Here is a 7,584-nt window from a genome sequence, read left to right as displayed (position 1 = left end):
ACGTACCACCCTCTGAGTGAAAAAGTTGCCCCTTAGGTCTGTTTTATATCTTTCCCCTCTCACCCTAAACCTATGCCCTCTAGTTCTGGACTCCCCGACCCCAGGGAAAAGACTTTGCCTATTTACCCTATCCATGCCCCTCATGATTTTATGAACCTCTATAAGGTCACCCCTCAGCCTCCGACGCTCCAAGGAAAACAGCCCCAGCCTGTTCAGCCTCTCCCTGTAGCTCAAACCCTCCAACCCTGGCAACATCCTTGTAAATCTTTTCTGAACCCTTTCAAGTTTCACAACATCTTTCCAATAGGAAGGAGACCAGAATTGCATGAAATATTCCAACAGTGGCCTAACCAATGTCCTGTACAGCCGCAACATGACCTCCCAACTCCTGTACTCAATACTCTGACCAATAAAGGAAAGCATACCAAACACCTTCTTCACTATCCTATCAACCTGCGACTCCACTTTCAAGGAGCTATGAACCTGCACTCCAAGGTCTCTTTGTTCAGCAACATTCCCTAGGACCTTACCATTAAGTGTATAAGTCCTGCTAAGATTTGATTTCCCAAAATGCAGCACCTCACATTTATCTGAATTAAACTCCATCTGCCACTCCTCAGCCCATTGGCCCATCTGATCAAAATTCTGTTGTAATCTGAGGTAACCTTCTTCGCTGTCCACTACACCACCAATTTTGGTGTCATCTGCAAACTTACTAACTATACCTCTTATGCTCGCGTCCAAATCATTTATGTAAATGACAAAAAGTAGAGGGCCCAGCACCGATCCTTGTGACACTCCACTGGTCACAGGCCTCCAGTCTGAAAAACAACCCTCCACCACCACCCTCTGTCTTCTACCTTTGAGCCAGTTCTGTATCCAAATGGCTAGTTCTCCCTGTATTCTATGAGATCTAACCTTGCTAATCAGTCTCCCATGGGGAACCTTGTCGAATGCCTTACTGAAGTCCATATAGATCACATCTACCACTCTGCCCTCATCAATCCTCTTTGTTACTTCTTCAAAAAACTCAATCAAGTTTGAGAGACATGATTTCCCACGCACAAAGCCATGTTGACTATCCCTAATCAGTCCATGCCTTTCCAAATACATGTACATCCTGTCCCTCAGGATTCCCTCCAACAACTTGCCCACCACCGAGGTCAGGCTCACCGGTCTATAGTTCCCTGGCTTGTCTTTCACACCCTTCTTAAACAGTGGCACCACGTTTGCCAACCTCCAGTCTTCCGGCATCTCACCTGTGACTATCGATGATACAAATATCTCAGCAATCTCAAATATCTCAGGGACCCAGCAATCACTTCTCTGGCTTCCCACAGAGTTCTAGGGTACACCTGATCAGGTCCTGAGGATTTATCCACTTTTATGTGTTTCAAGACATCCAGCACTTCCTCCTCTGTAATCTGGACATTTTTCAAGATGTCACCATCTATTTCCCCACACACTGATGCAAAATACTCATTTAGTATCTCCCTCATTTCCTGTGGCTCCACACAAAGGCTGCCTTGCTGATCTTTGAGGGGCCCTATTCTCTCCCTCGTTACCCTTTTGTCCTTAATATATTTGTAAAAACCCTTTGGATTCTCCTTAACTCTATTTGCCAAAACTATCTCATGTCCCCTTGTTGCCCTCCTGATTTCCCTCTTCAGTATACTCCTACTGCCTTTATACTCTTCTAAGGATTCACTCGATCTATCCTGTCTATACCTGACATATGCTTCCTTCTTTTTCTTAACCAAACCCTCAATTTCTTTAGTCATCCAGCATTCCCTATACCTACCAGCCTTCCCTTCCACCCTGACAGGAATATACTTTCTCTGGACTCTGGTTATCTCATTTCTGAAGGCTTCCCATTTTCCAGCCGTCCCTTTACCTGCGAATATCTGCCCCCAATCAGCTTTCGAAAGTTCTTGCCTAATACTGTCAAAATTGGCCTTTCTCCAATTTAGAACTTCAACTTTTAGATCTGGTCTGCCCTTTTCCATCATTATTTTAAATCTAATAGAATTATGGTCACTGGCCCCAAAGTGCTCCCCCACTGACACCTCAGTCACCTGCCCTGCCTTATTTCCCAAGAGTAGGTCAAGTTTTGCTCCTTCTCTCGTTGGTACATCCACATACTGAATCAGAAAATTGTCTTGACCATCCTTAACAAATTCCTCTCCATCTAAACCCGTAACTCTATGGCTGCCTTTTCTTCCCATGTGAAAATTCCCATGGAATTTCGTTCCAAATCAAACAGTCCTCAATGTCAGCGAGAGGGTGAAGTAACTCCATTGAGGCCAGTATCCCATCAGTGAGCCACCCTTCATTCACACATACACAGCAATAGAGTCCTGACCAGCTTACTCAGAGCCAACTCCCACAATGAACAGAACATCTGACACTTCTGTTTATATCTATCAGCGTGGGCTCCCTGATTGGACCAGATTAACAGACCCAGTCAGGGATCTCATATTGTAAGTTCTCCACCTGACCTGACCTTATTACAATCACTGCAGAGGGTCACATCCACAATTCAATCTCAGGTTACAGAAGCATTTTTAACAATTATTTTTCAGGATGTGAGGTATTCGGGATGTGGCCAGTATATATTACTCATCCCCAGATACCACCTTGAGAAGGTGGGGGTAAGCTGCCACCTTGAATCGCTGCAGTCCGTGTGCTGTATATAGATTGACAATGCCCTGAGGGAGGGAATTCCTGGATTCTGACCTAGTGACACTGAAGGAATGGTGAGATATTTCTAAGTCAGGATGGGGAATGGCTTAGAGGGGAACTTGCAAGGGGTGCTGTTCCCATGTACCTGCTGCCCCTTGTCCTTCGAGATGGAAGTGGCCGTGGATTTGGAAGGTGCTGTCTGACCCTGGCCTGTGTAATGAATTTGAAGGTCTGTATTGTACCTTTAACAAAGAGTGAATGCTGTTCTGAACTGAGAGATAACAAGTCCCTGTGTATATGACTAGACAGCAGTCTTGGAGTGTACTGGAAAATTGAAAATATATAACATTTGGCTGTGAAATGAGTTGTTGCTGTTTTGACAAAATTTGAATTTAACCAATCAGTTTAAATTATGCCCCAGGATGATAAAACCCAATTGAGTTTGAATTTATTGTTTTGCCAACATCGAACCAATGAAATGATGTGATGTTGGGGGGGGGCGCTATAAAATGCAGACATTTTGAAAAGTGGTCAGAGAGCAACTGCCATTAAGAGAGAAAATTGTAGGGAGAGGTAACATCCTGCTCTCGAAGAAAGTAGGAAACACTCTCTATAAAAGGGACCATTTCATATGAAATATACTCACGGTAAAACGAAAGAAGTTGACCCAGGGAAGTCTTCAGCCAGAAAAAAGACACTGAAGATGATAGCCGCTGTGTGGCTTTGAAATTAAGTTGACGTAATTTTAATAAGTGTTTTATTGGAACAGTATATTCCTATAGATTTGGAGACAGATAATACGAGAATGGGGTGAATAGTTGTTGTTTCATGTTCACTTTTAAAGTTAAGGAATAAATTGATATTATTTTCTTTAAATAGTGGAATTTGGAGAGTTCTCTGTCACTCATTTTAACAGATTATGAGGTGAGATGAGCTTTTCTGGGGGTTTGGTTTAATTAGTGGGGGATTCACTGCCGTTTTGTAACAGCTGTTACTTAGTGAACATTCCAATATCCTTCAGGTTAAAGATGTCCTTCCTTTCCTCCCCTCCCTGTCGATACCCCAGACTGGATTTTGAACTCTCAAGAAGAGTCACCAGTTTGATTTGGGGGATTTTAGTTTAGTCCAAATCCTTCAGAATTCACATTCCTGTTTTCCAGAGCACTGGTTGGAAACACTGCGCTGTGGGAGAGACTGCTTACTGCTACTTATACAGCCAGGGACATGGCCAGTCACGAACAATGAGATAAGGTTAAGGTGAGTGTGTGAATCTGGTATGTTCACAACCAAACTAAACGTGACATCAAACACAAACAGGGTAAAAACAATGACTGCAGATGCTGGAAACCAGATTCTGGATTAGTGGTGCTGGAAGAGCACAGCAGTTCAAGCAGCATCCAAGGAGCAGTAAAATCGACGTTTCGGGCAAAAGCCTGATGAAGGGCATTTGCCCGAAACATGGATTTTACTGCTCCTCGGATGCTGCTTGAACTGCTGTGTTTTTCCAGCACCACTAATCCAGAACCAGCACAAACAGGCAAACATTTACGAAAACCATCTGAGACCAAGTTCCAGCAATGCATGGCCTCGGGATGTCAGACAGATGGTGATGAGGAGAATGTTCCTCACTCAGGATTGGGAACTGCTGGAATTCTCTGTCCCAGGCACTGGTCAATGGTGCAGCATTGATCAGATTCCAGGTCAAAGCCAATAGTTTTGGGAATTCTGGGACATGGGAAAGGATGAGGGGCTTGAACGTGCAGAGGTTGGTGTTCCCGTGTATTTGCTGCCCCTTGTCCTTCTAGATGGAAGTGGCCATGGGTTGGGAAGGTGCTGTCTGAAGCTGGCCTGTGTAATGAACTTGAAGGTGTGTTTTGTACCTTTTAGAGAGAGTGAATGATTTCTGAACTGAGAAATAAGAAGTCCCTGTGTATGTGACTAGATGGCAGTCTCTGAGAGAGAGAGAGAGAGAGAGAGAGGGTTGATTCAAATTCCTGACCCTGTAATCAATGTCAGTCAACAGGAGATGGCTGTGTCTGGGTGAACTCAGGGTTTGGTTACCCACTCAGGAACTGGGGCTTGTGACTTTACAAAGTGATAACATCAGTTCCATGTGCAATTATTAACAGGTCCCATGGTCAGTGATAACCTTAGCTCCCCTCCCCACACCTCCCCTCCCCACACCTCCCCTCCCCACACCTCCCACACCCACACCTCCCCTCCCCACACCTCCCACACCCACACCTCCCCTCCCCACACCTCCCCTCCCACACCTCCCACACCCACACCTCCCCTCCCCACACCTCCCCTCCCACACCTCCCCTCCCCACACCTCCCACACCCACACCTCCCACACCCACACCTCCCCTCCCCACACCTCCCACACCCACACCTCCCCTCCCCACACCTCCCACACCCACACCTCCCCTCCCCACACCTCCCCTCCCACACCTCCCCTCCCCACACCTCCCACACCCACACCTCGCCTCCCCACACCTCCCCTCCCCACACCTCCCACACCCACACCTCCCACACCCACACCTCCCCTCCCCACACCTCCCACACCCACACCTCCCACACCCACACCTCCCCTCCCCACACCTCCCACACCCACACCTCCCCTCCCCACACCTCCCCTCCCCACACCTCCCACACCCACACCTCCCCTCCCCACACCTCCCACACCCACACCTCCCACACCCACACCTCCCCTCCCCACACCTCCCACACCCACACCTCCCACACCCACACCTCCCCTCCCCACACCTCCCACACCCACACCTCCCCTCCCCACACCTCCCCTCCCCACACCTCCCCTCCCACACCTCCCCTCCCCACACCTCCCCTCCCCACACCTCCCCTCCCCACACCTCCCCTCCCCACACCTCCCACACCCACACCTCCCCTCCCCACACCTCCCCTCCCCACACCTCCCACACCCACACCTCCCCTCCCCACACCTCCCACACCCACACCTCCCCTCCCCACACCTCCCACACCCACACCTCCCCTCCCCACACCTCCCCTCCCACACCTCCCACACCCACACCTCCCCTCCCCACACCTCCCACACCCACACCTCCCCTCCCCACACCTCCCACACCCACACCTCCCCTCCCCACACCTCCCCTCCCACACCTCCCCTCCCACACCTCCCCTCCCCACACCTCCCCTCCCCACACCTCCCACACCCACACCTCCCCTCCCCACACCTCCCACACCCACACCTCCCCTCCCACACCTCCCCTCCCCACACCTCCCCTCCCCACACCTCCCCTCCCACACCTCCCCTCCCCACACCTCCCACACCCACACCTCCCCTCCCCACACCTCCCACACCCACACCTCCCCTCCCCACACCTCCCACACCCACACCTCCCCTCCCCACACCTCCCACACCCACACCTCCCCTCCCCACACCTCCCACACCCACACCTCCCCTCCCCACACCTCCCCTCCCCACACCTCCCCTCCCCACACCTCCCACACCCACACCTCCCCTCCCCACACCTCCCACACCCACACCTCCCCTCCCCACACCTCCCACACCCACACCTCCCCTCCCCACACCTCCCACACCCACACCTCCCCTCCCCACACCTCCCACACCCACACCTCCCCTCCCACACCTCCCACACCCACACCTCCCCTCCCCACACCTCCCCTCCCCACACCTCCCCTCCCCACACCTCCCACACCCACACCTCCCCTCCCCACACCTCCCCTCCCCACACCTCCCACACCCACACCTCCCCTCCCCACACCTCCCCTCCCCACACCTCCCACACCCACACCTCCCCTCCCACACCTCCCACGCCCACACCTCCCCTCCCCACACCTCCCCTCCCACACCTCCCACACCCACACCTCCCCTCCCCACACCTCCCACACCCACACCTCCCCTCCCCACACCTCCCACACCCACACCTCCCCTCCCCACACCTCCCCTCCCACACCTCCCCTCCCCACACCTCCCACACCCACACCTCCCCTCCCCACACCTCCCCTCCCCACACCTCCCCTCCCCACACCTCCCCTCCCCACACCTCCCACACCCACACCTCCCCTCCCCACACCTCCCACACCCCACACCTCCCCTCCCCACACCTCCCACACCCACACCTCCCCTCCCCACACCTCCCCTCCCCACACCTCCCACACCCACACCTCCCCTCCCCACACCTCCCCACACCCCACACCTCCCCTCCCCCACACCTCCCACACCCACACCTCCCCTCCCCACACCTCCCCTCCCCACACCTCCCCACACCCACACCTCCCCTCCCCACACCTCCCACACCCACACCTCCCCTCCCCACACCTCCCACACCCACACCTCCCCTCCCCACACCTCCCCTCCCCCACACCTCCCACACCCACACCTCCCCCCCACACCTCCCCTCCCCACACCTCCCACACCCACACCTCCCCTCCCCACACCTCCCCTCCCCACACCTCCCCTCCCCACACCTCCCCTCCCACACCTCCCACACCCACACCTCCCCTCCCACACCTCCCACACCCACACCTCCCCTCCCCCACCTCCCCTCCCCACACCTCCCCTCCCCACATCCCACACCTCCCCTCCCCACACCTCCCACACCCACACCTCCCCTCCCCACACCTCCCCTCCCCACACCTCCCCACACCCACACCTCCCCCTCCCCACACCTCCCACATCCCACACCTCCCCTCCCCACACCTCCCCTCCCCACACCTCCCCCTCCCACACCTCCCACTCCCCACACCTCCCCCACCCACACCTCCCCTCCCCACACCTCCCACACCCACACCTCCCCTCCCCACACCTCCACACCCACACCCTCCCTCTCCCACACCTCCCCTCCCTCACACCTCCCACACGCCCACAACCTCCCCTCACTCACTGACCTTCCCCTCCCC

Source organism: Chiloscyllium punctatum, chromosome 8 (genome assembly GCF_047496795.1).
Source record: "Chiloscyllium punctatum isolate Juve2018m chromosome 8, sChiPun1.3, whole genome shotgun sequence".
Classification (NCBI taxonomy): domain Eukaryota; kingdom Metazoa; phylum Chordata; class Chondrichthyes; order Orectolobiformes; family Hemiscylliidae; genus Chiloscyllium; species Chiloscyllium punctatum.
Note: the sequence above shows the minus strand (reverse complement) of the source record.